The following is a 25,163-nucleotide window of genomic DNA, read 5'->3' as shown; positions in this document are numbered from 1 at the left end:
GCCACGTAAATCCCCTTGCATGTTGCTTGCTCCATCATAGCACTGTCCACACACATAAGATAAACTCAAAGAATGTTGAGCAAGGTAATCAAAAATTGCTTTCTTTAAACACAAAGAAGTAGTATTACGAACATGAACGATCCCAATAAAATGCTCCCCCACAGATCCGCATCTATTAACATATCGCATGATAATAGCTAATTGCTATTTGCGTGATACATCACATGATTCATCAACTAGCAATGCAAAAAAGTCTCCATTTAGATCGTCCATAATTGCTTTAACTGTTTCAATTTTACATGCAATGATAATGTCTTTCTGAATTTTATGAGAAGTCAACTGATCATTCTTTGGAGCCTTTTTCAACACAAGATCACGAATTTTATCGCACCTCTCTACATACCAAGAAAGAATATCAAGAAAGTTACCCTTGTTTAATGATGATTCATCTTCACGATGTCCACGGAATGCCAATCCTTGATTCAATAGGAGTCTCACCACCTCAATTGAAGACTTCAAGCGAATTTTGTATTCGAGCTTGGTTTGAGTGGATTACCTATCAAATGAAGTTTGAATTGACTGTTTTTGTTTTAATAGATCTTCACATTTTCTTTTTGCCTGATTATGAATACTGCTCGATCCATGCATATCTAATCTGTTCTTTTTGTGCTAGCTCTTAAATCCTAAACTTGAAAATACATCACCTCCACCTTGATGAATGCCTTCATCTTGAAATAAGTAACAATACAAACAGTAAGCTGCATCTTCAATCACACTATACTCCAACCAATTATGATATCCTTTAAACCATTTAGGATTGAAACGACGCTTTAAGCCCGAAAAATCTCTTTGAGGAAACTTATGATATCAGGGTTGGCAAGGACCTCTTCGGAGGTATTCTCTTCTAATCTCATCATGCTCATTTGGATGAAAGTCTCTAATGGGTAATCTCTCCTTTGGATCAGTCTTTAAAGAATCGAGATCTATTCCTTGTCTTTATTTTTTAGAGGATTGAGGTTGTTCTACTAATTGGTTCAAATTTTCTTCCACGGGAGTAACAATTAGAGAGGATGAACTTGATTGTGGCAACTTGGAAGATACCGGAGGATAAAATCTCTTCATTGTAACATAAACTGGATTACCAAATTAGAATTCGAATTAGAAGAATAATTTAATTAAACTTAAATTTAAACTAACATTTATTCATTCTTCACCAATAATTTAATTTTCTTTTATTTTACATATCATTATATTATAAAATAGTTAGATGAGATTTTAATCATCATTAAATAGCTTTGGACCACAACTTTGAAAGTTCAAAATGTCTTTACAAGAGTTATTATTTTCATCATAATTTTTCTTGAAGCAACAAAGAGAACAAATAAAAAAATCAGCAATGTAAATTTTAGTGATGGGCAAGTATTTTAAAGCAGATTATTTATATCATGGAATAATTGAGTTAATTGAAAGGAACACCTATATAATGCAGTTAGCCAAACACATATAAATAATACACTCATACACTTAGAAAATAAAATTAATCTGAATCCAATGTGTTATAGTCAATTAGTCATCCCTAAATCACTTAATGATAATTGATAAGATAGACCTAATTTATATGTACAAGAAAAAAAATTAGAAATCGGAGAGAAACCTGAAGGTGATAGTTGATGGTCAGAGAGTGAGAGGCTAATGGCAGGAGACAGCTATGGAAGGAAGCAATATGACCTTGAAATTGAACTAAAAGATTCAGTAGAGAGAGAGAGAAAAGGGAAGGGAGAGAGAGAGAGAGACAACAAGCATTTTTTATGAAATATGCAGAGAAATAGAGAAGGGTTTCGGAATTGGGGCTGTTAGTTTGGGAATGGGTTGGGTCACTGTATTTTAGACATAAACGACGTCGTATTTAAATAGGAAATACGTATTAAAACAAAATAATTCTGACAGGTTTCGAACTCAAGACCTTCGGAAAAATTTGAACCCACTTTGCCAACAGGCTATTCGTCATCAATGTTTTAAGAGGGGTCAAAGTAATTTTTTCTTAGAAATATAAAATATACTTATATATACAGTATTATTTTTCGATGAAGCGGGTTCATTTGAACCCTCTTGACCCTACGTGGGTCCTCCCCTGATTCAACCCATTTTTTAATGGATAATATGGGTGGATAACTATTTTCTTTTAACCATTTTGCCACCTCTATGGAAAAATGGTTAAAAAAAATAGTTATCCACTAATTAAAAAATATGTTGGATAATGAACTTTTTAAAAACTGGTCAAATATGGATAAGAACCATATTATCTATTTTCTAAATGGATAACCAACGGATAAATAATGTGTTTAACTTGTAAAAATTGCATTGGGCGCCCTATTTGGTCGCCCTTTTTAACTTACCCGTTTTGTTTTTCCATTTGCATCCATACCCATTTTTTTGTTAAAAGCATTTTAAAAGGACGATTTTGTCCTTCTTTAATAAAAGACTATTGACAAAACTGTAGACTGCAAGGCAAAATTTCAGCATGTTTTGGTATAAAGTTTTAGCAAATGAACTAAATAACTTTAGCATGCATTAAAAAAACTAATTAGAAAATTACATACTGCAAGACAAAAACTTACGCATATTTAGTGTGAAGTTTTAGCAAATGAACTATAAACCTTTAGCTTTTTTAGACTGAAGTTTCGGATAAAACTCATGACAAAACTGTAGACTGCATGATAAAACTTCAAGCATGTTTTGGTACGAAATTTTGGCAAATGAACTAAATAACTTCAGCATGCATTAGCAAAAAGTCATTAGAAAATTACATACTGCAAGACAAAAACTTAAGCATGTTTAGTCTGAAGTTTTAGCAAATGAACTAAAAACTTAAGCATGTTTAGTCTGAAGTTTTAGCAAATGAACTAAAAACTTAAGCATGTTTAGTCTAAAGTTTTAGCGAATAAACTAAAAAACTTAAGCATGTTTAGTCTGAAATTTTAGCAAATGAACTAAATAACTTAAGCATGTTTAGTCTGAAATTTTAGCAAATGAACTAAAAATCTTAAGCATGTTTAGTCTGAAGTTTTAGCAAATGAACTAAAGAACTTAAGCATGTTTAGTCTGAAATTTTAGCAAATGAACTAAAAAACTTAAGCATGTTTAGTCTGAAGTTTTAGCAAATGAACTAAATAACTTAAGCATGTTTAGTCTGAAGTTTAAGCAAATGAACTAAAAAACTTAAGCATGTTTAGTCTGATATTTTAGCAAATGAACTAAATAACTTCAGCATGTTTAGACTGAAGTTTCGGATAAAAATCATAACAAAACTGTAGACTGCGGGATAAATAACTTCAGCATGCATTAGCATGAAGTTTTAGCTTCAATGTGAAATAACTTCATGCTATATTAGCATGGAGTTTTAACTTCAACATGAAACAACTTCATGCTACATTAGCATGAAGTTTTAGCTTCAAGGTGAAACAACTTCATGCAAGTATGATTCTGAAGATGAATCTAGACAAGCTTATGATTTTTTGATAAAGCTGCTGAGAGGAGAGGAGGAGAGCTTTTTTCACGAATGAGGTAGCAGATCACGCGATTAATGCGTGATGCAGGTTTTATATCTTTTGTCAGAGGTGTAATTGTCATATTATTATAGATTTTTTGTCAGCTGGCTACCAAATCAATAACTTTTAAAAATAGGGTACAAGTTAAAAGATGGCACAAATATAGGGTACGTCTGCAAATCACCCCTTTAACTTTTACATTTGTAAAACCTCAAATTGGGGGTTTCTCAAGTTTGGGAGACTATAAATTCTCCCAAAAGTGATCATATTAAAGAAGTTATGGATAATATTAATATACATATTATCCGCAGTTAATTCATTTTTTATTCGAATTAAACATGGGTCGGGACGGATAATTTATCTATTTTTTACGTTACTCGCCTTCGACCCGCTCATATCCGACCCAACCCTCCCCTTTGCCACCCCTGCATGTAGTTGTATACCGTCAACAAATAAGTTTGACATTGTTTAATCAGTAGGTAACTTCAAATTTGGCTAGTATATCAACCTTCTCAGAGTGTTTTTACGGTGTGCCTCACACAACTGACATTAGTTGTTTGAAACTTCTTTTTATCTCACACATTTGTGGACTCACATCTTACACATCTGGGTCCACAAAATTCTGAGACCACAAAATTGTGAGACCAAAATGAGGCCTCATACAACTAGTGTCAGTTGTGTGAGGCACAAAATAAAAAAATTCACCTTCTCATACTAATAAGACTAAGAAAAGAGGTACAATAATTTCTTTACCAAGTGGTTAATTGCAATAGATAAAACCTGCCTTAGCTGATTAGCCCGTATCACCAATCAAGAAGTGAATAAATTAATAAATGATAACATTGACAAGCAAAAATACCATAGCTGATAGTCCAAATCACCAAGCAAGAAGTGTTGGGATTGAAGGTTGGTAAATGAAAAATGGAGGGAAGAAATGTAAAGGGAAAGTGAGCTCCCTTATACTTTGGAAAGAGCAATTGTTTCTCAATGATGGTGGAAAGAAAAGGGAATGTGCGTATATTGAGAAAGCGCTTCCCTTGGTGTTAAATGGGTTGGAAAGAAGGTAAGCCTCCTGCCGCTGTCGTCGTTCGCTCGGCTTAATTACCAGGACCTGCGCGCAATGTGACCCGGTCCATTTCTTTCCCGAATTATTTTTTAAATTCTTTTCCCAGAATATTTTGAACGTTTTGCAAACTTTTCAAAAATAGTGCCAGAAAATGGCTATAAATATGCCTTGATCGCACAATTTTTCCTTACGAAATTTCTGAACTTCTTCTCTTTCTTCCGCACAAATAAATTCCAGTGTGATTTTCAGCCATTAAGTGGTTCGCTATTCACCGGCGTTTTTGGTACCGATACTATGGTGAGTTAAATCATTCTGTACTGGGAGGATAATATTCCAATACCTCGGGTACTTGAGTGGAATAATTTCCTTAAGGACACACTATGCATTCAGTGGGCTCGATTTTATTCCGAAATATATTTTCAGATTCTGTTTCTGATCATTTACATTTCTGCTTTACTACTCTATTTCATGTTTCTATTTTTGTTACAGAAAATTTATTGTTTCAAAATATATTTTAGAAATATAGATTAATAACAAGAAGTGTATAGATTAATGACTACATAAATTGTAAACATGCCAAGGGAAAGTAATGGAAGATGAGAATGTAGCTAATTCTATTTGTATCCCCCATTCCTGGAAATTATTCAGCATGATCAATGAGAAGATGGATGACTTTACTCGGGAGCTAAAAATGAACTGACCCTTTCAAGCCTATGAAAGATATATTTATCCCAATTTCTAACTTCTATAAAAAGCGGCTCTTGGAATCTTAGTTTTATTTCAAGAAAACCACCAATATACAAGAATAAATGGGAAAAGTACATCAGAAAACATGATACACGCAATGCTTCCTAATCTCACCAAGGTTACACACAAATACAAACACAACAATATTGGAAATTGGGAACAAACACAAAGACTACACTTAACTATTCACAAATGCACATTGTGTCACGACCCAAAATCTGTTAAAGATCATGATGGCGCCGGACACCGCTGTCAGGCAAGCCAATACTAAATAGTTAATTAAATTCTCATTTTAATATTTTTGAAATCGTAAATTTACTTCAATTTTTCTAGTAAAAGATGAATTTACAGAATAAATAACAATGTTTTCCAATTTCAATACTGAACATCCCATAATCATCCCAGAACCCGGTGTCACAAGTACATGAGCATTTTATAGGAATTTAAAATAAAATACAATAACTGTCCGAAATACAAATTTTGACGGCAAAGAAAATACAATACTCAGAAGGAGACTCTGCTGGCTGCGGATCGTAGTAGAGAGTGCAGCTCACCTAAGTCCCCGCAATAACCGCACCTCTGCACCCACAAGGCCTCTAGACATATATGTACCTGCACAAAAATGTGCAGCAAGTGTAGTATGAGTACGTAAATCAACACGTACCCAGTACGTATCCCGCCTAACCCCGAAGAAGTAGTGGCGAGGGGTCGACTTCGACACTTACTATGGGCTATAAATAGGATATCAATTATATAATTAAGTATGGATTATATGAACGGTTGCACGCTCAATATTTTGAAGTAAGTAAGCAGTTCTTTTATAATTAAGAAATCTCCAAATTTATCTCCCATTATTAGACAACTTAACTCAGGCCGCGGAGGCAATATCATTATTTATAAATTTCATGGCAACCAATACAAGCATGCGCAAATCATGCTGAGATCGTACGGCCCGATCCAACAAATATTTAAACTATGCACTGCCAAAGGGTCGAATGGCGCGAACCGTAGATGCATCTATTTAATCTGCCGAGGCGTTCGGCCCGTTCCACAAAAGATAGACACATTCAAACCACCAAATTAAGGATTTATTTAGGTTTGATGTTCAAAGAAATATCAATTCTCATTAACGGTCAAGTGACCCGTCCGAAACCCAAGTAGGTGAAGTTTAACCTTTTGAAATTCCTTTATCAAGTTCCAATATGTTTTAAACGGTTAAATTAACAAGTAAGATGCAAGCATCGCAAATATAACACAATTTCGGTCCTAGACTACCCGGACATAAGCATAATAGTAGCTACGCATGGACTCTCGTCACCTCATGCATATGTAGCCCCCACAAATAGGAGCACATATTGATTTATTTCACCTATGGGGTAAATTTCCTCTTACAAGGTTAGAAAGGAGACTTACCTCGCTCCGAAGTTTTATAACCGGCTCTCAAGCCATTCAATCAACTCAAATCGATGCCCAACGCTCCAAAACTAGTCAAATAAGTTGCAACCCAATCAAAATATGCTCTAATACTCATAATTAATCGATTTATAACAATTTCTAACTCCGCTCAAAAAAATTGATAAAGCAACCATCAGGTCCACGTGCCCGGATTCCAAATTTTTTTGAAGATAACCATTACCCATAACCTCACGAACTCAAATGTATGATTTATTTCCAATTCCATGCCCAAATTCGTGGTCAAAATCCAAATAAACAAGATTCTAGGTTTTTCTACCAAAGCCCCAATTTCTACTAATTCCCATGTTCCAAATCCATATAAACTTATGTATTTAGTTTATAATAAGTGAAAATCACTTACCTTGACATTGATGACGAAGAATGAGCTCCAAACTCGCTCCAAGACCGGCTCTCATGGAGGAAATGAGGTGAAAATGAGCCAAGCCCTCGTTTTAAAGAACACACTACCCAGCCCCATCCTTCGCACCTGCGGTCCAATAGCCGCTCCTGCGGCTCCGCAGGTGCGGTCCAAATTCAGCTCCTGCGGTCCTCACTGCACAGCCAAGACCTCGCACCTGCGAAAGTTTCTTCGCTTCTGCGAGCATCGCAGGTGCGACCTACTATGCGCATCTGTGCAATTTACGCACCAGCGATAGCTGCCTCGTGCCTGCGCACACGCAGGTGCGCTTCTCCAGTCCGCTTCTGTGGCTCCCCCAGCTCCAGTCCCTTCTCGCTTCTGCGAGCAATTTGCCGCACCCGCGATCTCGCACTTGCGGCCAAAGTCACGCAGGTGCGATTACACCAGAAGCATTAAGCTTCAGAAAGTTTAAAGTCCAAAAATCGATCTGTTAACCTTCTGGAATACACCCGAGGCCCTCGGGACCTCAACCAAATATACCAACATGTCCCAAAGCACGTTACGAACTTACTCGAGCCTTCAAATCACATCAAACAATGTCAAATTCATGAATCGCACCCCATTCCAAGCTTAATGAACTGTAGAATTTCAAACTTTTACATTCGATGTTGAAACCTATCAAACTGCATCCGATTGACTTCAAATTTTGCACACAAGACACATTCGACATCACGGATCTACTCCAACTTCCGGAATCAGAATCTGACCCCGATATCAAAAAGTCCACTCCCGGTCAAACTTCTCAAAAACCTTCAAATTACTAACTTTCGCCAAATGACCCCAAAATGACCTACGGACCTCTAAATCCACTTCCGGACGCGCTTCCAATACCGGAATCACCATACAGAGCTATTCTCAGACTCGAAATTCTAAACGGACATCGATAACATTGAAATGTACTTCAACCCAAAATTATGGAATTCTTCCAAAACGCTAACTTCCACAATAGGTGTCGAAACGCTCCCGGGGTATCCAAAACCCGATCCGAACATACACCCAAGTCCGAAATCATCTACGAATCTGTTGGAACCTTCAAATCCCGATTCCGAGGCCGTTACTCTAAAATCCAATCTTAGTCAATTCTTCCAACTTAAAGCTTTCGAAATGGGAATTTTCTTTCCAATTCAACTCCGAACTTCCCGAAATTCAATCCCGACCACGCGTACAAGTCATAATACCTGAAGTGAAGCTTCACATGGCCTCAAACCGCCGAACGACGCACTGGAGCTCAAAACGACCGGTCGGGTCATTACACATTGCTTCCTAATTTCACCAGTAGAGCTAGTCTTGACTTCAATACTGCCCATTTTCTCCGTAGCCTTAGCGAATTTAGCGTTGAACTGTTTGAGTGATCCTTGTACTAGCACTACTAAAAAAACTGGATAATTTCGTCCAGGAAAACCGACCGAAATTCGTCAGAATTTGAGAAAAAGCGACTGATTTCCGACTGCTTTTAATTAGTCGAAAAAATGATGGTCGCTAAGGTGTTGCGACCGTAATCAGTCAAAATTTTCCGACTGAAAACGGTCGGTTATTTCAATGCGTTGACGGACAACCAAACTACATATACCGACCGAAATCGGTCGGTATTAATTAACCTTTTTTTATTTTTCAAATACCGACCCAAATCGGTCGGAATTTTAAATATATAATAATTTTAGAAATCTTCCAGATATATATTTTTTTGTATCGCATGTATACTCCCCAACTCGAGATATCATAGCACCACAATATTATATCTTATTACTATATTACTAATTAGTACTAGTATATATCTTATTACTATATTACTAATTAGTACTATTATATATTATTATCATTATTATTTTATTGAATTCTAATTGCAAATATAGAATATTAAATCTTATTACTAAGCACTAACTACAACCCTTCCTATATTTGCTTATTTTTTGTTAGTCCACAGTTGTTGGACTCTATGGCATCAAAGCTCAACTTATAAGATGGAAAAGCTCACATCTTTCAGCCGATGTGGGACAATAGCATAATTTTAAATTTTCCGACCGAAATCGGTCGGAATTTTTGAAAACTTTTAATAAAAAATTATTTTCCCGTGGAAAACCCCACTACTTCTCTTCCCATGGAATATTTATTTACTAATATATCCATTTTATTATTTGTTTGTTTCTTTCTTTTTTATGAAAAAAAGAGTGCATTAAATAAGGATTCCATAAATCAATAAAATTTATTTCAAGTGAATAAAATTATGATGACATTTTAATGTAAAAATATGCTTAGTTATCTTTTCTAAAATTTCATTTATAATCCTGAAATAACACATTAATTATTTTATAAAAAAAAATATATTAACTAACCAGAATTAAATATATCGTACATTGGTTAAGTAATTGGTATATAAGCTATAAGCTATATTCAATATATATATATATATATATATATATATATACACACACACACACGCACACACACGCACACACGCACACTAAGTGTATAGTATATAAGCTATATAAGATGTACATATAGTATAGTATGTACATCTATATATATATATATATATATATATATATATATATATATATATATATATATATATATATAAAAGCTATATTCGATAAGCTATATATACATCTTATATACGACCCAAAATCCCACCACAGGCGTCGTGATAGAACCTAGTCTCTAAGACTAGGTAAGCCGATTTCTATTAAATTTTGAAGCTATTTTTTTTTTTTGAATTAAATAAGTAATCAAAACTAACAGCGGAATAAATATGAATATACAACCTCCCAAGAGTGGTAGTACTGAGTCACGAACTCTAACTGAATACATGGAATGATCACAAGGACCGAATATACAATATTGTTTGATTAAAAATTAACAGTACAATGAAATGAAAAGACTCCAAGGGACTGCGGCTACCAAGCAACTCTACCTTGAATCCTTACGGTCCCGCTTTAAATCTGCTCAAGTCCGATATCTTCAATACCTGGATCTGCACAAAAATATGCAGAAGTGTAGTATGAGTACACCACGGTCGGTACCCAGTAAGTATCAAGACTAACCTCAGTGGAGTAGAGACGAGGTACAGTCAAGACACTCACTAGTCTAATAGCCTGTGCAATATAATATACAAGATAGTAGGAAACAGATAACAATAAGGACATCATAAAACAACCAGTGATATGCACAGCAAGACAACAAAACACCATTTAATATCGCTCAACAAATAATAAATACAAGTACACCCAATTAAATTAAATTCTTCAAATAAATGTCCTTCACATATATTTCTACCAAATAACTCTCTTTCAAATATAATTTTCCTCAAATAAATATCATTCAAATATAATTCTTTCATATAATACTTTCTAAATAAAAATCCTTCTAAATAAATATTTTGAATATAATTCTTCAATTAAAAGGTGTCACAACCCAAAACCTAGCCCGTCGTGATAGCGCATATCTCAATACTAGGCAAGCCGATAATCTCAATAAACCACATATCTTTTAAATACGAAAACATAATGATTAATTTCAGCGGAAGAAAATCTCACAAGTACAAATATAAATACCCCCAAAACCCGGTGTCACTAAGTACATGAGTATCTAATATGAATACAAGTCTGGAAAATACGGTCTATAATAATATGAGACCAAATATAGTAAACAAGGAGATAGGGAAGGAGAGGCAAGGTCTGCGAAACACGGCAACTACCTCTGAATCTCCGAAAAACCAACTGTGCGAAAGAATCAACACCCGGTATGTCCGGGAACACCTGGATCTGCACACGAAGTGCAGGGTGTAGTATGAGTACAACCAACCCATCAAGTAACAATAATAAATAAGGAACTGAAGATAGTGACGAGCTACACAGTTATAGTTCATTTTCAATTATTCTAGCAAAGAATAGACATGCTTTCAAATCCGGCATTTTAAGTCAAATGAATATTTATACAGTTCAAGTTCATGTAATCCTGATATAAATATGTTTAATAGATTTCACAACAATGACAGATAGCAACAAAGTGCAACAACAAATGAAAAGCAAGTACAGCCTCTCAGGGCAACAATCACTCAATTTATCACAGCAGCTCAATCACTCGGCTCTCAGCCCTCAGTACTCACACTCAATAGGTACCTGCGCTCACTGGGGGTGTACAGACTCGGCTATAATCCGCACGGACAACTCACGTGCTATAGTATCAATATCTGGATCCGCACGGACAGCTCACGTGCTGCACTGACAACTCACATGCTATAGTGTAATATCTGGATCCACACGGATAACTCACGTGCTGCACGGACAACTCACGTGCTATAGTATAATATCTAGATCCGCACGGGTAACTCACGTGCTGCACGGACAACTCACATGCTATAGTATAATATCTCACAATCAGGCCCTCGACCTCACTCTGTCATAATTCTCTCCAGTCTCTCGGGCTCTCAATAGTTATGATAGTCAGCCCAAACAACAATAATATGATGCATCAATAATGAACAATAGAGACTGAGATAAAATAAATAAGTAAACTGTGACTGCGTACAAAATAATAATTTAGCAGATAATTCAACATGTACACGACCTCTGTGGTCTTTACAGCACCAACACATAGCCTAAGCATGATTCACTGTCAAATTTCTATAGCACAGAAAGGGCACATAGCTAACAACAAGCTTGTTCAACTTTCCAGTTTCACGGAATGGACCAAGTCCCAATTTCCATGGTGCACGCCCACACGTCCGTCACCTAGCATGTGCATCACCTGCAAAATACTCACATAATACAATAATCCGGGGTTTCATACACTCAGGACCAGATTTAAAACTGTTACTTACCTCAAACCGTGATATTCTTATTCAGCTAAGCCTTTGCCTCGTGAATTGTCCTCCAAAGGCCTCGAATCTAGCCACAAATATTTCGATTCAGTCAATAAAATTTATTCGAATTAATTCCATAAGAAAACGCAAATTTTTCATAAAAATCCGAAATTTAACTCAAAAATCGCCCTGTGGGGCACACAACTCGGAATTTGACGAAACTCACAAAATCCGACAAACCATTCAATTACGAGTCCACCCATACCAATTTTATCAAATTTCGATTACAACTCAACCTCCAAATCTAAAATTTTTGTTCTTGAAATGTTTTGCAAAAATCTTGATTTCTTCCATTTAAATCCGAAATAAATGATAAATATAACCATGGATTTATGAAATATAATAACTTTTGGATATAGGACACTTACCCAAGTTGAAGTCTTGAAACAATCCTCAAAATCGCCCAAGAACCGTGCTCGAAAAATCTAAAACGAAATGAAGGAAATGACCATTTTTGGTCCTTAAGTTTCTGCCTAAAAAACACTATTCTGGTCGCTAAAAGTCCAATCCTGTCGCTAAAAGTGTCAAATCTTGTCGCTAAAGGTGCGCACCAGAACTGTTTATACCAGTAATTTTATTTTCTCTAAAAATGCTCTAACTCCATCATACGAACTCAGAATTCGACAATTCTTGTTCCTATGAGTCACAAATAATAATACGAACCTACTCGTTCAATCAAAACTCAATTCAGAGCTCATTTGCTCAATGCAATACCAATTTCGCTCGTTAAATAATTAACTCATGTTTCGCGCTAAAATCCCAATCGCGACTTGATGAAATTAGACCAAACTTTTCAGATCACTCCTATAATTCATTATCAAAATCCCGGAAGTCTCGAAATCAAATTTCAATATCTAGAACTAAAAATGGACCTTTGGATTATTACATGCTTGTGCTGAAAACATCAAACTCTTCCCCGACAGCCTGTAGTGTATCAACCATAACTTCTTGTACTCAAATCCAACTGCCAAACAATTTATCTTTCTGCAAATTAGATACAAAGAGCTACAACTTTTTTTCTCATCGCCCAACTCCTTATAGATTGTGAGATATAAGCTCCCAAAATCAGCCTTGTGCAGCAGAAATTTCTAGCGATGCACAATGGTGTAGCCAAAATCTACAGTACCGGCTTCGGTCAGTCAATAATAACTTTTTGTACAAATGTCCAGATCATGAATGGTTTAACTTTCTAGAAACTAGAATCAAAGGGCTAAAACTTTTATGTTTTGATAATTTTCTGATTCCTTATAGATTTCGATATATAAGCTTCCAAAGTCAACTATGCGATTGCACCAGTTGCTGTCCAAAAACAACTTCTGCAGCAGAAACATTACAGCAGCTCCTTTTGTCTGAAATCCATTCCGTTAACCTTTCGAAATCCACCCGAGGCCCTCGGGACCTTAATCAAATATACCAACATATCCCAAAACACAATACGAACTTAGTTGAGGCTTCAAACCATGCCAAACAACGCCAAAATTACGAATCGCGCATCGAATCGAATTATGAGTTTTCAAATCTTCCAACATCTATATTTTGTGCCGAAACGTACAAATCAATTCCGATTGACCTCAAATTTTGCACACACGTCATAAATGACATAAAGGATCTATGAAAATTTTCAGAACTGAATTCCGACTCCGATATCAAAAAGTCAACTCCCCGGTCAAACTTTTCAAAAATTTAACTTTCGCCATTTCAAGCCTAATTCCTCTACCGACCTCCAAATAATTTTTCGAACACTCTCCTAAGTCCAAAATAACCATACGGAGCTATTGGAATCATCAAAATTCTATTCCGGGGTTGTTTACACATAAGTCAAGCTCCGGTTAACCCTTCTCAGTTAAGCTTCCAACATGAAATTCATTCTTCCGAACTAATCTCGAAACACCTGAAAATCAACACCAACAAATTCACACACGTCATAATACATCATATGAAGCTATTCAAGACTTCAAATAGTTGAAAGGAGAGTAAATGCTTAAAACGACCGGTCGGGAAGTTATAATCTCTCCACTTAAACATACGTTCGTCCTCGAACATGCCAAGAGTTGTTCCTAAGCCTTTAAATCACTGTTCCTCCTTACCATACACATACCTAGGGGTGATCCCACATCACCCTATTTTATATAGGCCTGACAACATAACACGACTGAAAATCATTAATTTAACCTTAGCCTAAAACTTGGAGCCCAATTTCTAACGCCCAGAATTCTTTCCAAGATCTAAATCTCACATCTACACCGTATAAGTCTGAACAAGTTGTATCAAGCCATAACCATAATCCCAGATATAATCACATAACATACTACACAATTCGCATACTCGCAACACCTTTCCCGATCACAGTAACTACTCAAAACCAACCAAGTACTAGTATAAAACCCCGCATTCCACAGAACCTCATTCCAAAACCTTCGTACACTACCAATAATGAAAGAAACAATCAAAACTCATAACCACTCATCAAATCAACTAGCCACAGAGCTTTGTCGCCCCGACCAGAACCATAATCACCTTCTAAGCAGACTTTCAATATTATCCTCCCGAATATACCATAATCAAACCTGACAGTACCCATTCTAGGTCCAATAACCTTATATTATTAAACACAACTATCCCACAGACACGCCACATCAATATAAGTCAAGCCACAATTGCGCAATCCGTGTACCCAAATATGGGAGATGTCTCAAGGAAGAGAACCGTATTGCAAGTTCAATAAACACCACCACAACCGCGTTGTTACAACCAAGTCCTCAAATTTCGTGAAGAGGATAACCGTAGGCGCATGTGCATAATTGTAGAGGAAGGAAATTAATGAATGAGATAAATTATTATAGAAATAAAATTCTCACACATGGCACGGACAACTCACGTGCCAATAATATGAATCGCCTGGCATGGTCACATGCCTCCAATCCCAGTATATCATACAGGAGTAATAAAACAAGTACACTTGTATATAATAATGAAATAAGATTCTCATGCTTCTGGACGGGTATAAATAACACGCCATAGTGTAAGCATGTGCAAAGTCTGCTATCACACTTCAAATCGGCAATTTAACGCAGAAATAGTAACTACCCAATTTATTGAGGGAATTAGCCTCTTTGTAATCTCAAGTGTAGTCCAGATAGTTCTTGAAAAAGGTACGAATACAAGAAACGTTATAACTTTATGCTTAATAGTCAACTCTAGGCATATATTTGCCTAAGCCTTCTTCCGAGTATGAATTCTCAAACCTCCCATATGTACGCACTCGTGGCACGCAGTTATCACAAATAAGTAATGCAACTAGTACCTCCACTGAGTTAAAATAAAATACTCACCTCAAACATGCCGCAACCCGAAACAATATACTTCTGAGAAGTCCCAGTCTCCAAATTAATTGAACACATGAATCACCATAATCGATCCCAACTCCAGCGCTAGAATGACTAACACATCTTCCATTCACGATCATCCCACGAGGAATACTTTCATAATTCTTCCGTGCCACATAGCAATAATTTGAATATCAGCAGTCTATCAACCAGGTGAGTGCCGCAATACCGATGAACATTCGTAAGTCAAAACACAATGCACCTTTTGAAATGTGCACCCTTCTCAGGGATCATCGAGCAGTTATAACATTCATCTAAATATCTGAAAGTGACCATTCTGTCCAAAATTCGTGATCTCCCTTTCAAGAATGAACTGCCACCTTGTGCATGTAAATCTAAATCCCGCACACCACACCACATCTGTCATGTGAAAGGCACAAGAATCTCATTATAAACTCTAAGTCACCAGCAAATTACATACCCTATTAGTTAGAAACCTCTCTCTTGCTTCTTTCCAGGAGAAAATCACAATACACAATACGTTCCATACACCGGTAGAAAATATCTGGTTCAAACCATGGTAGAAACCATCATGAACACTTTAAAATCCATTTGCACATAACCAAGCTATCAGAACTGAATTCCTCTAACTCCACCAAGCCACACAGGTTTCCAAATCCAAGAGTATTGCCACAAAACACCCGTAAAGCCCCACCTCATCATAAGAACCAAAAGAACCGATCATACCATTACCATACTGATCCAGCATGTTACCCGTTTGTCCTATTTTCTCCGAGTTTCTTCTGAATCGCCCTTAAGTTGACATTTCTCCTTGTCAGAACACTTTTATCCTTACCCAAAGCTCACTACAAGACATCCTAACATAAAACCACATCGCCCTAAGGCCCATAAGCCACTGTATTCTTCTTAAGCACCTCCATAAATACCCCAATCGAAACACTCACTCTGAAAATACCTTATGCAAATTTAAAATTGTTCCTCTTTCCTTTCTTATACTGAAATGTAGAATACATTGTCAAACAGAATTACCGCATGTCCAGATACCATCCAATGTAAGTAACTGATTCTAGTGATATACAAATTCAAAAAAATTTCAATTTCCACATATACATTTTGAATCCATTAGAACCCTCTCGAGAGTCATCCACTCTGCTCAAATCTAATTTACTCTGCCCCAAACGGGCCAAAAGACATGTGCTCCTTTAGCACAATCAACACTCAAATAAGTAACCTTGCCTTAACACGACCAATCAAATTCATACTTCGTGTGCACTACATCCTTCAAATTAACAATTTAATCATTCCATTATTTTCATATTTTCATAAAGTGCAATGTAACTCGTATCCAAGAATTTACTTACCCGAGTCATCCTCGATCTCCACCTCTGTAAGTCATAACTAAACCACAAGTATGCCTCAGACCAAAACTAAAATTTCACATATATCCATGAAATTGAATTGTCAATAGCAGACTCCCCCACTTGGCTCAAATTCATAGAACAAAACACTCGATAACTCATAATACCCATACTTTATTACTGTCATAATACTGCAGTCAGTTCAACGAAAATTCTTCTCAAGCTTATGCAACACCCACCATAAAATACCTCAATCATCCGCTAAGTTAACATTTATTCTCGCGACAATCAAGTCAACTTTCTCAACCAGATTCAAATTCAAATCTCAGCACATACGCCCCGCATGTAGAAAAGAAACTCTCCACTCAACATTATAAGGAGCACACCTACGTAGATTACTCCGCAGGAGATAACCCACCTGCTTAGCCTCAAATTGGCATCTTGCTATACCCTTTTGCACCCACAATTACCACGAAATCACTTAATATTTCTGAGTTTGAACTCATCAACAGGACATGAAAATCTACTTCGCTCCACAATTAAACAATATGACAGATCCCTCAACGCAATCACAACTCAAGACTGTACGTCACATCAAAACAGGTATCAAGTACCCAATAGCAGACTCTTGAGTCACAAGTAAACTTTATCTGTCTCATTCAACCCACCTGACATATGCAATATTCACATCATACTCATCATATAGTCACTTCCACCACTCATCGAGCCACAAATTCCACTCGTAGGGACATTACTGGACATATGAGTCCAAATATACACGTTACAACTGAAGCTACCGAACTTAAGCTACGGTCTAACCCTGGCCTCAAGTCCTCCAGACTGGCCCATCAACAAAACATAAAATACTCATCTCAAACCTCGTTCATGGAATCACAAGCCAGCGATACACAGCTGATACCAAGCGCTCATATGCGCACACGAATGCGTGGAAGGAATTCAAAGAGTTATGTTTCAAGCTGAATCAATTTCGCACGATAGAATACAAGAAAGTGAATTTTTCCTAAGGTTTTGGCAGCCTCTCGAAGATAAGTACAGACGTCTCCGTACCGATCTGCAAGACTCTACTAAATCTGCTCATGACTCGTGAGACCTATGTAACCTAGAGCTTTGATACCAACTTGTCACGACCCAAAACCTAGCCCGTCGTGATGGAGCCTATCTCAATACTAGGCAAGCCGACAATCTCAATAAACCACATATTTTTAAATACGAAAACATAATGATTAATTTCAGCGGAAGAAAATCTCACAAGTACAAATATAAATACCCCAAAACCCGGTGTCACTAAGTACATGAGCATCTAATATGAATACAAGTCTGGAAAATACGGTCTATAAAAATCTGAGACCAAATACAGTGAACAATGAGATAGGGAAGGAAAGGCAAGGTCTGCAAAATACGACAGCTACCTCTAAATCTCCGAAAAATTAACTGTGCGAAAGAATCAACACCCGATATGTCCGGAAATACCTGGATCTGCATGCGTAGTGCAGGGTGTAGTATGAGTACAACCAACTCAGCAAGTGACAATAATAAATAAGGAACTGAAGATAGTGATGAGATACACATTTATAGTTCATTTTCAGTAATTCTAGCAAAGAATAGACATGCTTTCAAATTTGGCATTTTAAGTCAAATCATTTTTATACAGTTCAAGTTCATGTAATCCGGATATAAAAATTTTCACAGATTTCACAACAAATGACAGATAGAAACTAAGTGCAACAACAAATGAAAAGCAAGTACAGTCTCTCAGGGCGACAGTCACTCAATTTATCACAACAGCTCAATCACTCGGCTCTCAGCCCTCAGTACTCACACTCAATAGGTACCTATGCTCACTGGGGGTGTACAGACTCCGGAGGGGCTCCTACAGCCCAAGCGCTATAATCCGCACGGATAACTCACATGATGTACGGATACATCACGTGTTATAGTATCAATATCTGGATCCGCACGGACAACTCACGTGTTGCACAGACAACTCACGTGCTATAGTATAATATTTGGATCCGCACGGACAACTCACGTGCTGCACGGATAACTCACGTGCTATAGTATAATATCTGGATCTGCACGGACAACTCACGTGGTGCACGAACAACTCACATGCTATAGTATAATATCTCACAATCAGGACCTCAGCCTCACTCAGTCATAACTCTCTCCAGTCTCTCGGGCTCTCAATAGTCATGATAATCAGCCTAAACAACAATAATATGATGCATCAATAATGAACAATAGAGACTGAGATAAAATAAACAAGTAAACTGTGACTGGGTACAAAACAACAATTTAGCAGATAATTCAACATGTACACGACCTCTGTGGTCTTTACAGCACCAACACATAGCCTAAGCATGATTCCCTGTCAAATTTCTATAGCACAAAAAGGGCACATAGCTAACAACAAGCTTATTCAACTTTCAAGTTTCACAGAATGGACCAAATCCCAATTTCCACGGTGCACGCACACACGCCTGTCACTTAGCATGTGCGTCATCTCCAAAATACTCATATAATATAATAATCTGGTGTTTCATACCCTCAAGGCCAGATTTAAAACTGTTACTTACCTTAAGCAGTGAAATTCTTATTCAGATAAGCATTTGCCTCGTGAATTAGTCTCCAAAGGCCTCGAATCTAGCCACAAATAATTAGATTCAGTCAATAAAATTTATTGGAATTAATTCTATAAGAAAATGCAAATTTCCCATCAAAATCTGAAATTTAACTCAAAAATCGCCCGTGGAGCCCACGTCTCGGAATCTGATGAAACTCACAAAATCCGACAACCCATTCAATTACGAGTCCACCCATAACAATTTTATCAAATTCCGATAACAACTCGATCTCCAAATCTAAAATTTTCGTTCTTGAAAGGTTTTGCGAAAATTTTAATTTCTTCCATTTAAATCCGAAATAAATGATGAATATAACCATGGATTTATGAAATATAATAACTTTTGGATATAGGACACTTACCCAAGTTGAAGTCTTGAAAAAATCCTCAAAATCGCCCAAGAACCGTACTCGAAAAATTCAAAACGAAATGAAGGAAATGACCATTTTTGGTCCTTAAGTTTCTGCCTAAAAAACACTATTCTAGTCGCTAAAAGTCCAATCCCGTCGCTAAAAGTGTCAAATCTTGTCGCTAAAGGTGCGCACCAGAACTGTTTACACCAGCAGTTTTATTTTCACTAAAAATGCTCTAACTCCATCATACGAACTCAGAATTCGACGATTCTTGTTCCTATGAGTCACAAATAATAATACGAACCTACTCGTTCAATCAAAACTCAACTCAGAGCTCATTTGCTCAATGCAATACCAATTTCGCTTGTTAAACAATTAACTCATGTTTCGCGCTAAAACCCCAATCGCGACTTGATGAAATTAGACCAAACTTTTTAGATCACTCCTATAATTCATTATCAAAATCCCGGAAGTCTCGAAATCGAATTTCGATATCTAGAAATAAATATGGACCTTTAGATCATTACATGCTTATGTTGAAAACATCAAACTCTTCCCCAATAACTTGTAGTGTATCAACAATAACTTCTTTACTCAACTCCAACTGCCAAATAGTTTATATTTCTGCAAACTAGATACAAAGGGCTACAACTTTCATATTTTTCTCATCGCCCAACTCCTTATAGATTGCGAGATATAAGCTCCCAAAATCAGCCTTGTGGAGCAGAAATTTCTGGCGATGCACACTGCTGTAGCCAAAATCTGCAGTACCAGCTTTGGCAAGTCCATCATAACTTTCTGTACAAATGTTCAGATGATGAATGGTTTAACTTTCTGGAAACTAGAATAAAGGGCTACAACTTTCATGTTTTGATAATTTTCTGATTCCTTATAGATTTCGAGATATAAGCTTCCAAATTCAGCTCCGCGATTGCACCAGTTGCTGTCCAAAAACAGCTTCTGCAGCAGAAACATTCCAGCAGCTCTTTTTGTCCAAAATCCATTTCGTTAACATTCTGAAATCCACCTGAGGCCCTCGGGACCTTAACCAAATATACCAACATATCCCAAAATACAATACGAACTTAGTTGAGGCTTCAAACCATGCCAAACAATGCCAAAATTACGAATAGCGCATCGAATCGAATTATGAGTTTTCAAATCTTACAACTTCTATATTTTGTGCCGAAATGTATCAAATCAATTCCGATTGACCTCAAATTTTGTACACAAGTCATAAATAACATAACGAAACTATGAAAATTTTCAGAACTAAATTCTAACTCCGATATCAAAAAGTCAACTCCCCGGTCAAACTTCCCAAAAATTCAACTTTCGCCATTTCAAGCCTAATTCTTCTACCGACCTCTAAATAATTTTCCGGACACGCTCCTAAGTCCAAAATCACCATACGGAGCTATTGGAATCATCAAAATTCTATTTCGGGGTCGTTTACATATAAGTCAAGCTCCGATTAACCCTTCTTAGTTAAGCTTCCAACATGAAATTCATTCTTCCGAACTAATCTCGAAACACCTGAAAATCAACACCAACAAATTCACACACGTCATAATACATCAGATGAAGCTATTCAAGACTTCAAATAGTTGAAAGGAGAGTAAATACTCAAAACGACCGGTCGGATCGTTACAAAAAGTCACTATGTGACACCTCATTTCATAATCATAAAAATACAGGTCTCAGTCCATTTTCATATTTTTCATAAACACGGGTCTCAGCCCATTTTTCATATCTCCACGGCACTTCGTGCCCATAATTAAATCATCATATTTTCCCGGCACCTCGTGCCCTCATTTCATATCACAACTGCACGGATAATTCACATGTCAATATCCTCAATGTATATAAGATCCACGTGATCAATTTATTTTCACTAAAGTGAGTTTAGAATTTTTAAATCAAGTAAGAAATCAACACATAATTGAATTTATGTTTTTTTGAAATCATTTGGGTGAAGAAAATAACATTTTACTTAAATTAAAGCATCAGATAAACTACTGGCTTGGTTGTAAAACTATTTAATTTAAAACATAATAATAATTCCTTTTATTTAAATCAACTCAATCATCGAAAATCCATAAGAAAAACCAAAAATATACTTCTTCAGAGTCTCGTGCTAAAAAGCCAAAGCCAACATAATACAACTAGGAGCAATAAACAAATAATAATAAAGTCAACTAGTACATCACGGAAGAAGACAAGAATTTACATATTAAATGAAACAAAATCACCCAAAGCAAGAACATAAATAAAGAAATATCAACAGGGCACTCCCGGGGTACCGCCTCGTAGTCCCAAATCATAAATAAATTCATAATATCTCATTTTCTTATATCACCACGGGAGCCTTCACATTTAATTTTAAAGAAATCATTTTTCTCGAAACAACATCCCGCATTTTAGCCATCCTTATCACACTGCATGACTTCTAGTAGTTCTCCTACTAGCCACGCGTTTCAAGCCACCCTTATCTCACCACATGCGTATCAATATCACAATATTTCACAAATCGCACCTCAAGTGCCCAAATATCACAGCATAATACAACTTGCACCTCAAGTGCCCAAATATTACAACATTTCACAAATTGTACATCAAGTGCTCAGATCTTACAACATATCACAAATTGCACATCAAGTGCTCAAATCTTACAACATATCACAAATTGCACATCAAGTACCCAAATATTACAACTTGCCACAGAAATCAACAATATATTATTTTCCACAATAAGGAGCCCATGGCTCGACCATAATGTGCACAAAATGTTAACAAAAATATCCGGAAGTGAACAGCTCAACAAAATAATATTTCACATAAAATCAAGGTGGCAATCACACCAAATCATCGTATAAAATAATTTCAACAAACAAGGATCTAGGCATGACAAATAGAAGATTTAATAAGTGTCAATAATTTCCAATTTAATACCTAAGGGTGTCTAAGGATTTTAATCAACGAAATTTGCACATATAAACCAAGTACGTACTCGTCACCTCGCGTACATGGTTTTCAATTACACAATTTGCACATAATACTCAATGCCCAAGGGGTATTTTCCCCACTCGAGGCTAAGCAAGACACTTATCTTTTTGAAGTTATGCCGATATTACAAAATCGCCTTCTTGCCTGAATTGACCTCCGGATTACTCAAATCTATCCAAATTAATTGTATAACTTTATTAAAATTCATCGGAAATAATTCTGAATAATAATACGTCGACTTAAAAATTTATTCCAAAAAGCCAACAAAAGTCAATGCGGGGCCTGCCCCTCGGAACCCGACACAATTTTCATGAAATCTGAACATCCATTCCGTTACGAGTTCAACCATACCAATTTTATTGAATTCCAATAACAATTCGACCTTTAAATCTTAAATTTTTTTTTGGAAGATTTTACAAAAATCTTGATTTCTTCGATTAAAATCCGAATTAAACAATGAATATAATCATAGATTCATAAAATATAAATACTTTAGGATATAGAACACTTACCCCAATCCATATGGTGAAAATCACCTCAAATATCGCTTCAATTCGAGCTCCATAGCTCCAAATATATTAAAAATGGCTTAAACCTCAAAATATAGCTACTGCCCAGGTATTTACTCTTCGCGATCGCGAAACACAAAAATTTTCAGCCTCAAAATTGCTCTTCGCGATCGCAGAAAACCAATCGCGATCGCGAAGAACAAACTCCCCAACGCTTCTAGACAGCCTCTAGTATAATAGTCATAACTTTTTGTACAAAACTCCAAATGATGAATGGTTTAACTTTCTGAAAACTAGACTCCAAAGGATATAAATTTCATCATTGCTCATCTCCGAATTCTTTATAGATTTCGAGATATAAGCTTCCAAATTCAACCCTATGCAACAGAGATTTCCAAACTCTTCTCGGATAGCCTGTAGTGTATTCACCATAACTTTTTGTACACACATCCAAATACAAATAGTTTACCTTTTTGAAACCTAGACACAAAGATCTACAACTTTTACGTTTAGATTATCTCCAAATTCCTTATAGATTGTGAGATATGAGCTTCCAAAGTTGGGTCAATGCGGTAGGAGTTTCCTCTACGTGATCGCAAAAAGTCTTCCGCGATCGCGATTCACAGTGTCGAAAAAGTAAAATTGCTCTTCGCGATCACGACTGTTTGTCCGCGATCATGATGCATACCTCTGTGGCCAAAAACCAGCAACTAAAAATGGCTAAAAATGGTCTGAAACCACCCCGAAACTCACCCGAGCCACTCGGTACCCCGTCCGAGCATACCAACAAGTCTCTAAACATATTGCGGACTTAGTCGAAACCTCAAATCACATCAAACAATGCTAAAACCACGAATCATACCCCAATTCAAGCTTAATGAAACTAAGAAATTTCAACTTCTAGATTCGACGCCTAAACCTATCAAATCAAAAAGTCAACTCCCTGGTCAAACTTCCAACTTAAACTTCCTATTTTCGCCATTTCAATCCTAATTCCACTATGGACTTCCAAATAATTTTTCGGACACGCTCCTAAGTCCAAAATCACCATACGGAGCTATTGAAATCATTAGAATTCGAATTCGAGGTCGTTTACGCATAAGTCAAATCTCCGGTCAACTCTTTTCATTTAAGTTTCAAAAATGAGAATTGTTCTTTTAATTAAATTTCGAATCTTCCGAAAATCAAACTCGACCACACTTGCGGGTCATAATACATATTACGAAGCTGATCGAGACCTTAAGTCACTGAACGAGGCGTTAATTTTTAAAACGACAAGTCGGGTCATTACAACATCTTATATAAGCTATAAAAGATATATATATAGTATAGTATATATAGTATAGTATAGTATATATACTAAGTGTATAATATATAAGCTATATATATATATATATATATATATATATATATATATATGTGTGTGTGTGTGTGTGTGTGTGTGTATATAGTATAGTATCAATTAATTATTCTTTACATATATGTATATATACATACATAGATAGGATACAGTGTCCATATAAAAGTAATCTACACACACACACACACACACACATACATATATATATATATATATATATATATATATATATATATATATATATGTCACGACCCAAAATCCAACTAGTTGTGATGGCACCTAACCCAACCCGCTAGGTAAGCCAACTTTCAATTATCCAATTCCAATAGCAATTATTAAAGTAATTTAAGTAAATAAAGATTTTAACCTTATACATTCCCCAAGAACTGGTAGTACAAATTATGAGCTTCTAAGAATAGAGTTTACAAAGCGGAGATGAAATAAATACATAGTCTGTTTGAATAGTACATAGCTGAGCTTTTATAAATCTA

General features: G+C 36.2%; 1 pseudogene; it reads right to left on the bottom strand.

The window, feature by feature from the left end:
- Positions 1-204: 204 nt before the first annotated feature.
- LOC107800170 (peroxidase 3-like) overlaps positions 205-25,163 on the bottom strand; it is a 65,964-nt pseudogene continuing 41,005 nt past the window's right edge.

The sequence above is a fragment of the Nicotiana tabacum genome, chromosome 2, assembly GCF_000715075.1.
Source record: "Nicotiana tabacum cultivar K326 chromosome 2, ASM71507v2, whole genome shotgun sequence".
NCBI classification, from domain to species: Eukaryota; Viridiplantae; Streptophyta; class Magnoliopsida; order Solanales; family Solanaceae; genus Nicotiana; species Nicotiana tabacum.
The sequence above is the reverse complement of the archived record's forward strand: the minus strand, read 5'-3'. Positions and strand labels throughout refer to the sequence as shown.